At 38.9% G+C, this 9461-nt stretch overlaps 1 pseudogene; it reads right to left on the bottom strand.

Moving 5' to 3' along the window:
• Positions 1 to 500: 500 nt before the first annotated feature.
• Positions 501 to 9461, bottom strand: part of LOC110592093 — a 31882-nt pseudogene continuing 22921 nt past the window's right edge.

The raw sequence follows: 9461 nt of genomic DNA, 5'->3' as shown, positions 1-9461 counted from the left end.
GGGAGCTTAGAATTTTCCACAATGTTCATCTCTAATGTCTGCATCTTATTTTCACATCTTGCAGTATTGTTTTCTGAACTGGGGCTCTTTGGTCATGTTATTCCTCAGTGGTTTTTCTCACATGAGCAATGAGAGCATTTCTTAAGTATCCTTAGTGGTATTTCCTCTAAAATATGCAGCTCTTCTCAACTCCTTTGTCTTGTGGGATACACCTAACTATGTGTTCAGACTTATTTTGATACACAAGATCCTTAAGAGTTGGTGGGGTCCTCAGCTATAACCTGATACAATCTCTCATTTTATAGATAAGAGATTAATCTGGGGAAGACTGAAGAGACTAACTCCTAACTAACTCATCCAGCTAGTTAGGGTGACACAAATGGATTATAGTCAGTGTCCTGTTTCCAAACCCGAATGAAGCAAAGTGGCCACACCTAAATGTGGGAAAATGAAATAGATCACAATGGTGCTGGTGACATGGGGTTTTACTGAATCAGCCTTCACACAGCTATGTGCTTCATTCCAATGGGGTCATTTTTGACAATCCATCTAAGCTTCCTGCCTCTGGTTCCTGGAACTTGATATTCTATGTATACCTGGGTTCCTTTCCTCTCCATCACAACCTTGAACTCTAAATTCAATTCACCTTCACCTAGGTTGTCTTTATCCTTTAGAGCTTCACCTCTTCTCCCTTCTCAGGAAGAACAAGCCAACACATTTCATAAAGTTTACGCCATTTCTGCCCATGACTTGTCATTCCATGAATAACCTCCACGTCTTTGCACATGGAATGTTCTTTTCCCCAACACTGACCATCACAATCCTAATCTTCATTCAAATTCATCTCGAAGGGCTGCTCATTTTTTGAGCACACTCAACTCCTTCCCTCAGAATTAATTGCTTAGTCTTCTTCCCTCTCACAATACCATACTTTTACCTCAGTGCTAGCTCCTTCCTTTTCTATTAAAATTCTTTCTTCTTTATCATTTACTAGACGGCACTCCCTGAAGAGAGACATTTTCCTTTAGGTACTCAGTAACTTCACAAAGCATGACCTGGGTAAAAGTTTGTTGAATGAATAAATGATTGATCAGAAAGGCATTTTGACTCTCTGTTGCCTTCTACACAAATGGAGCTAACCCCCAAACTCCAGAAATGTCTTAATTTGTTACCCAAGGGTTTTAAAAACTAATTTTTCACAGAATGGATGGCACAAAGGAATTCTGTGATGCATAAGAAGAAAGTATGTTATGACATGCTTTATATATCATGAACCTGTATTGCTACTTCTAAATATGGCCTAAACTTTATATTCAATTATGGTTAAATTGTAATTGTGCTTCCTGGGTTTCCTTACCCTAATTATCTATTTTTTAAAAGTGAGGAAAGACAAGTTTAAACACCTACAATCTCACTAAATACAAATAACTTTATAAAATATTGTTATGAACCAGTTTCAGGGTTGATATTTAGACAGTGTCAGCTCATTTCCAAAAGGTTCCAGTGAGAATCGAGAAATTACTCGCTCTTTTGGGTGCTTCATCTGAACAAAGACCCATATTTAAATATTTGGAAACACCAGTGTAGCTGCCTGAATATTCTTTTCTCTATTTGAGGAACAGTCAGACTGGGTCTACACAGTTAGGTTAAAGGTGTTCTCACACCAAACCTAAACATGTCGGTGCTTCTCCTCATCACTTATAACTTGTGACGTCACCCTTTCACTCCTTGAATAAATCCAGTTATCAGCCCCAGCCCATATAAATCTGTTCTGCCCCTTTGCTTCTGTCTTCCTGTACAGCATACTGTAAATAATCATAATGGAGTGGTTGTAAATAGTTCTGTGGTACACTGGAGACCCCTATTGGTGAGACACGGGCAGTGAACGAACAGAAACTGGGTCGGCTTCTGCTCTGCTCCTTTGGGTTCTAGCAGAGCCAAAAGCGACGACACTGACAATTTTTGCATACTGATTAATCAGTTTGTGAAAGCAAACGTGTGTGTTTACTGTACTTTCTGTTTGTATGACGACATCCCTAAATAAGAAGGCAGTACAGATGACAAGAAAAACACTATGCGACCTCCTATAATTTTAGGGCAATTCATTTTCAGTAGAGAATAGACACCAGGGGTAAATGCAGCATTGCCGTTATAGAAGTACCTATTGATCAAATACAGCGAAGCAGCCACAATGTCCCAGTCTCTCTGAGAGTTAGGTAGTAAATTATACACTTCATATGTCCAACTTTAAAAACAATATTGTATTGCTTTTAAATATTTCTGTGATAGAATTTAATAAATAACTAGGCTTTTGCAGACCCTCAAAAGGTAACTTGCTTAATTTAAATTAAAAGGTACTAGTTTGGAACCTTTGAATGCTTAAAGTAAAATTTTTGTTTCAAATTATAAAGGACAACTTTATTTATGATGAGAAAAATGATTACCTCTCAAACATCTTAGATGAATTTTTCAATGTGTATATTGTAATTAGCTTGACAGATTAAAAGATGAAATAGAGTTTCTATTATAACTATAATACAAAAGGTGTTATATGATGCTAAAGGTACCATAAATCTTCATTCATTTGGGTTGGGGGGATTATCTGAGAATGCTGTTTTGTAAACGTTGCCTGGCATTTTTCCTCTTTATTTTCCTTTTTTTTTTTTAATTTAATTTTATTGTGTTATGTTAATCACCAGACATTACATCATTAGTTTTTTATGTAGTGTTCCATGATTCATTGTTTGCGTATAACACCCAGTGTTCCATTCAAAACATGCCCTCCTCAATACCCATCACCGGGCTAACCCATCCCCCCACCTCCTCCCCTCTAGAACCCTCAGTTCGTTTCTCAGAGTCCATAGTCTCTCATGGTTCATCTTCCCCTCCGATTTCCTCCCCTTCATTTTTCCCTTCCTACTATCTTCTTCTTTTCTTTTTTTTAACATATAATGTATTATTTGTTTCAGAGGTACAGGTCTGTGATTCATCAGTCTTCCACCATTCACAGAGCTCCTCTTTATTTTCTATCTACTTTTAAAACAAATTTTTTAAAGAATCATGGCAACATGAATGTGATAACTATTTATTTTAAATATTTGCTCTAAAAATATTCAAAACTTCTACCCTGTCCACACTGTTCTGAAAAAGCAAACTCATCACTTTCCAGATGAAAAATGTCTTTGAGCTGAGACTTGAACCATCCATATCCTTTAACTGGCATATTAACATAAGACATCTTATTAAACAAAAATACTGCTAATAAGCACAAAATACTTCAAAAATTTGTACAGTAAGTTCTTGACTACTTTGTTATTTGTTTTATTAACATTTTCATACTTGTCTTCTTCTCCATTATTTTTCTTTGCAAACTAAATTGCTAATTCTCCCACCGTCCCTCCTCCCCTTCTTTCCCCCCTCAAAACACACGCGCGCGTGCGCACAGACCCTCCTCTTCAGAACATAGTCCTTTCCTCACCTTTAGCTGATGCACCTAGCACAGGAGAGAGCCTGGCTGTGGAGCATAAAAATCTGGTATCTATGAGCTCAATGTAAATACGAATTCCTGTTCACACCTTGTAATCATTGATGATCATTTATTCCTTTGCCTGTGTAACAACCTGTCCCACAAGCGTGTATAATTTATTCGTGATGAGTTCCTAATCCTATTTGAAATGGAAGAAAATATTTGTACTCTGCTGCATGCAACTGCTCGGGATGGCTTATTTACAAGCTCAGACAGAGCCCCTCAGACAGAAGCTCGCAAGGGGGGATGTTTGAGGAGGGAGCTCTCTTTTTAAGAAACACACTTATCTCCTCCTCCACCCCAAAGTTCCCAAGTGAATGTGGCCTCAGGATACCAGCACTGAAGAAAGCATCCCTGGCATCGAGTTCTGAGTGTGGGACTGTAGTGGGGTGGCAGGCTGGAATTTTTAAAAGGTCAGAAAGCTACGGGGCCCAGTAATGTAGACATCAGAGAAGGGAAACCCCTGAGTTCTAATTCCAGCATTGTTGTCTCTGTCACTACCTTCCCTGAATGGGTTAAAAAAAAAAAAAAAAAGGTGATTTTCTTGAAACAAATGCACTACCTGATCTGAAGTTAATAACTGATCGATGGTTTTTAATACAGAGTAGGTAAGGCTACACTCTGTGGCACCTTCGTGGGCTATTGGGCGATGCCCCACCAAGTACAGTGCAGTTAGATAGTGATCCCACAAAGAACAGACTTGAAGTCAAACACTTCTACCCACTCTCTGGGCTCTCGACAGCTGTTTTATCAAACTCTGAGAGATGCGGGATGAATGCCCTGTGGAGACTGTACTCCTGCAAACTCTAATAATAAAAAAGAAATATGGTTATAAAGAATGCCACTTCTTTATTCAGAGAAAAGAACCGAGCGTGAAAGTCAGAAAGTTCAAAGAATAAAACGTTCCCAGCTCTGCCATAAGCTAGTTCTGTAACCTCTTTCCTTGTTTTCTACCCCCCCGCCCTAGCAGAGGGCATTATAATCCCTCCTCTGCCTGTGTCAGACGCTAGAATCAAGGGGGATGATGTGTGTAAAAGGGGTTTGAAAAGCTGTAAGTCCTCTCTCCGTGGGTGGGGTCATTATCATCCTTACTATTGTCAAAAAAATGCCAATGCCGCTCATTGCTATTAGCAAAATCCAATTCCTTTTGTTTGAGTTTTGCCTGTAGAAAGCAATAAAGTGGAATAAATATCCATTAGTCAGTAGTCAACATATATTGGAACAGCTGAAACACCAAATCTTTTTCTTCTAAAAGCAGAAGGCGAAACTAATGTTATTTCAGGAGCTGTGGGGGGCAGGCGGGGAGACATTGCTGAGTGGAGATGGGGGTAGCTTAGGGGAGATGCTGCTGGCACGGAGCAAAAAACCCTCTTCCCCATCCCAAGAAAATGTCTCCGCTAAATTCCACTCAATCTAATCACACCTAAGATAAAAGTCAGCTTGAGTGGAGGCCTGTTATTGGTCAGCATTAAGATGATATTGATAGAAAATGTAATGCAATACATTTTCCTCTGCCACACATTTCTGAATAATAGCAATTTGCCAACTAGCTAACCACCTCAGCATAAACACTGAAACGCTCCTGCTGAGTTTCAGAAAGCCTGCTTGTCTGCAAGTGCACAGTATACAAGGAAAATCACCAGAAAGCTCTGTGCCACCATTCAACGCAAACAGTCCACAGGTCCTGCTGTGACTTGGCACACCCCACTGGACAGCTGGAGACTGCCAATAACATGTGACAAGGGATTTTCGAGCCATTTTCTGGAAACCAGCAGTCCTGTGCTTTATTATTTCATGGGCAGATATTGCTATGAGCTACATCTAGATCTATTATGGTGCAGTATACTGTCTATTTATACCTGATATGATATACAATAAAACACTCCAACACTTTCCAATCCCATTTGTGAGCTCGAGCAAGGAAAACATAGGGAGACAATTTGCCACAGCCTTATGTTATGCCTAATATAATTTTGGAAATCAGCTATTGCCCCAAACAACATTTTATTACATGCATCAAGAAGATTTAACTTGCAAAGGGTCACATAAGTGTCCTCGGAATATGCTTCAAAGCCAAGAGACACTACAGATAGATGGTTTATTGTACATCTCATTCCTTCCCCCACCCCCCGCCAAGATCGTTTGCGATGCAGTGCTACCCGAGATCATTAAAAAAAGATTGCTCATTTTATGTAGCTTGAATATATAAAATGATAGTTATCTACATTCCAGTGGCAAGAGTGTTTGGGAAGACAATGCCAAGAGATAAATGAAAGTGAGTTAAATCAGGAAGACAGGCTCTGTGGCAATTAGTCTAATATAATATCATTTTTAATGTAAAGAAGCTACATTTTCTAATTTTCACTAAAAGCCCTAGGTGCTGAATGGGTTATAATAAATGCATGCAATAAAAAAGCAGGTACACTCATCTTATAAAGCAGCCTATTAACCAGCTGCTAGTGCTGCAAAATCCAGTACACAGTAAACAATACTTTTTCTGTTAGAATAATGATGCATAGTTTACTCTTTTATACCATGCAGCACTTGGGGACCACATCCATTTACCAAAATAATACCAAATTAGTACTGTAAATATTGAAATCAGACCTTTCAGGCTAACCAGTGGCCTAATTTTCTCTTCAATCTGCTCTTAATCTCAATTCATCAATAACACTACCTTATTATCGGACTTTGACAGCAAGCTAAGGCTTTTGATAAATTATACATCTCAAGCCAGATTTAAAATTTGAAGCTCAAGTGCTAATTATCTGTACAGGCCTAGTTAATAACGAGATTTCTTGTTAAGTATCTGATCACAGCATGGGCATCATTTGTCAAGATCCTCAAGTCTACCTTAGAGACCCGCTCTTCGAATCCTCCCTTGCCTACCATATGTAAAATTGGGATCTTTGTTTCTATAATAACCTTTTATTAGGAAGCTGACATAATGATTAAGTTCGCTGTAGACACACACAATGAATTAGACAATTACCCTTGCTGCTTTAAACCACTCAGACTCCTAGCAAGACAAAATAATTAATATTGAATTTTAATTTGATGTGTTCCACATTTAAACCCCAATTTGCAAAGTACACCTGGAAAGCTGCTGCGGCTTCTTTGCAGTTTGTGCTGAGGAACTAAAGGCCCCCGCAGTTTGAATGTAGAAGCACAGAAGGCACGATGCACCACGATCACTTCTCAGTGGAGCACAGAATTTTCTAGCATTAATGGGAAAGGTAATTACCTAGGTCTAACTTTATAGCCTTTTCTCTAATGAAACTATAATCTCCCAGGCCTATACACTTTAAGCATTTGCATGATTTTAATGATTTCAGTGCCATAACTGTTGGTATACCCAGTCATTTTGAAATGAAATGTCTTAAACACAAAGACGTTAATTATATTTCCAGGCTATTCTTATTGGCATAGAGTAAGGCTGAGTCAGAGAGAAGCACCGCTGTAAAAACAACCAAGGGCAGCAGTTCTCACATGGCCCCCAGAAAGATGAGCCCCGAGTGTATGGATCCATTTCGACCGGTTCATCCTGCCCCCTCCCCAGACTTCACCTGGAATGGTAATAGGGCATAAAAGCGTTAAGTCTTTTTGACTTTTCTCCCATCCCTAATACTTCCAGAAAGGGGGTAGAATGGGTGTAACATGATAAGACCATGAAATATTTTCACCCTCTAGTCAAATTTCCTCTTAGAAAATGATTAACCTTCCTGGCTGGGGGCATTTCAGTCTCGTGGGAGGGGCTGGGAATTCATGCAGTTTTTCTTTCCGTGCATTTCCAACCTTTCCGTGTTGGAGCTCAGGAGAGGAAAGGTGACTTGCTCTTCTATAGCATCACACAGTGCCAAGACCAAGATGCCAGACTGAACTGAATTATCTGTTTTAAGCCCTGTTAAGGCAACTTACATAATTATAGAAAGGAATAAAGAGTCACAATCCATTTATTATGAACTCTAAAAGCCCTTATTCATCCAGATCGAAGAAGCTTAGGTGCTCCTGAGTGGGCTGGCCCAATCCAAAAACAATGGCTTCTCTTCTTTCCTTGGGTTTCCCTTTTACCCGTCTTCTTGTCCATGGATTTGCTGGTCCCCAGGTCCCACCCCAAGCTGAGTGGCAGCCAGAGGAGGATCCAATACTGCTGGATGTAGAGGGGTACCAAGGAGAAGTTTTTAAAAATACAGCAACTCTTTGGCTTCCTGGTCTACCAGGGGCAGGAAACGATCCCTACACTCTCTCACCAAATGCTGCGAAGTATCTAAGATCCTCATACTTTGTTCTGCCATCCCTCCCACCAGTTCCCTGCGATACCCAGATGACCACAAAGTCATGGGAAATGGTTCTTCGGCTTATGTTTGACTCTTTGTTAAGTTAGAAACTAGAACAGTTGTACTAATAGCTTACCATATAGATGAAATGGTCATGTACACGCAAGTCTGCAGAAGTCCCATGCTGTCTCCCCAAACTGTAAGCCAGGTCTGTGCAAAGAGAATGAAATGATAATCACTTTCTGATTCTGATACATATTCTGAGGAAAGAGGCAAACATCCAAGGCTCTCAAATGGGTTGATGAAATTAGCCACACTCCGTGTCTTCTTAGAAGTTTCTTCTTTTGATTATTCCCATTAAGTTATTAAGCCAAAGTATTTAATAATACTTCCTCCCTGGATAATTTCTTATTTTAAAACTAGGCATCAGTGAATCTAGCCTCTGCAAGTTACAAACTACACAACCTTGGGCGAGTTAGGTAACCTCTTTGAGCCTCAGTTTTACCAGGAGTAAAATTAGGGTAACAAGGGCCTGTTTCCCAGAGTTGTTATGGAAATCAAATGAGACTGTATATATCATGCTCTCAGGACAGCTGTTGACAATAAATATTGACTGCTACTAATCGGGGTTAGTTGTTATTTAGAAAGATGTTGCAGACTATTATTTAGTAGCTCTTAAATGGATCATTTGCTTTTGGGGGTCTGGCCACCACACAATTTAATGAGGATCACAAGAACCTCATTTCTAGGAATAATAAATCAACAATCAAAAATATTTGTCTTCCTCAGGCAGGATTTGCAAATAAAGCCACAAGTCCAAGTAAATATAATTGATGGTTATTAAAAGAAAGATTATATGCTAAAAAAAAGGCTAAAAGAATATGTTTTTTATTGTGGTAAAAAACACAAACCATACAATTTCCCATTTTAACTATTTTTAAGTGTACAGTACGGTAGTATAACTAAACACATTGTTGTGCAGCAGATCTCCAGGAATTTTTCATCTTGCAAAACTGAAACTCTATACTCATTGAATGACTCCTCCCATTCCCCCTACCCCCAGCCCCTAGCAATCACTCTTCTACTGTCTAAGAGTCCAATTTAGACATCTCCTATAAGTGGAATTATGCAGTATTTGTCCTTCTCTGACTGGCTTATTTCACTTAGAATGATATTCTAAGAGTTCATCCATGTTGTAGCATATGACAGAATTTCCTTCTTTTGAAAGGCTGAATAATATTCCATTTTGTGTATATACCACACTTCTTGAAGATACTCGTGATTTTTCTGGGTTTTTTATACTGAGGTGATATTTCATTGTTGTTTTGATGTGCACTTTCTCGATGAATAGTGATGCTAGGAATCTTTTCCTGAGCTTGTTGACCCTTTGGATGTTCTTTTTGGAGAAATGTCTATTTAAGTCCTTTGTTCATTTTTAATTGGATTGTTTGGGTTTTGTTGGTGAGTTGTAGGAGTTCTTTATATATCTGTATATTAACCCCTTATCAGATATATGGTTTGCAAATATTTTCTCCCATTCTAGTGGTCGCTTTTTCAATCTGTTGATTGTTTCCTTTGCTTCAAAGAAGTTTTTTAAGTTTGATGTAGTTCCATTTGCCTATTTTTTATTTTCTTGCCTGTACTTTTGGTGTCATATC

The sequence above is a fragment of the Neomonachus schauinslandi genome, chromosome 3 (assembly GCF_002201575.2).
Source record: "Neomonachus schauinslandi chromosome 3, ASM220157v2, whole genome shotgun sequence".
In the NCBI taxonomy this organism is placed as follows: Eukaryota; Metazoa; Chordata; class Mammalia; order Carnivora; family Phocidae; genus Neomonachus; species Neomonachus schauinslandi.
This window is presented reverse-complemented; position numbering and strand designations above follow the sequence as displayed.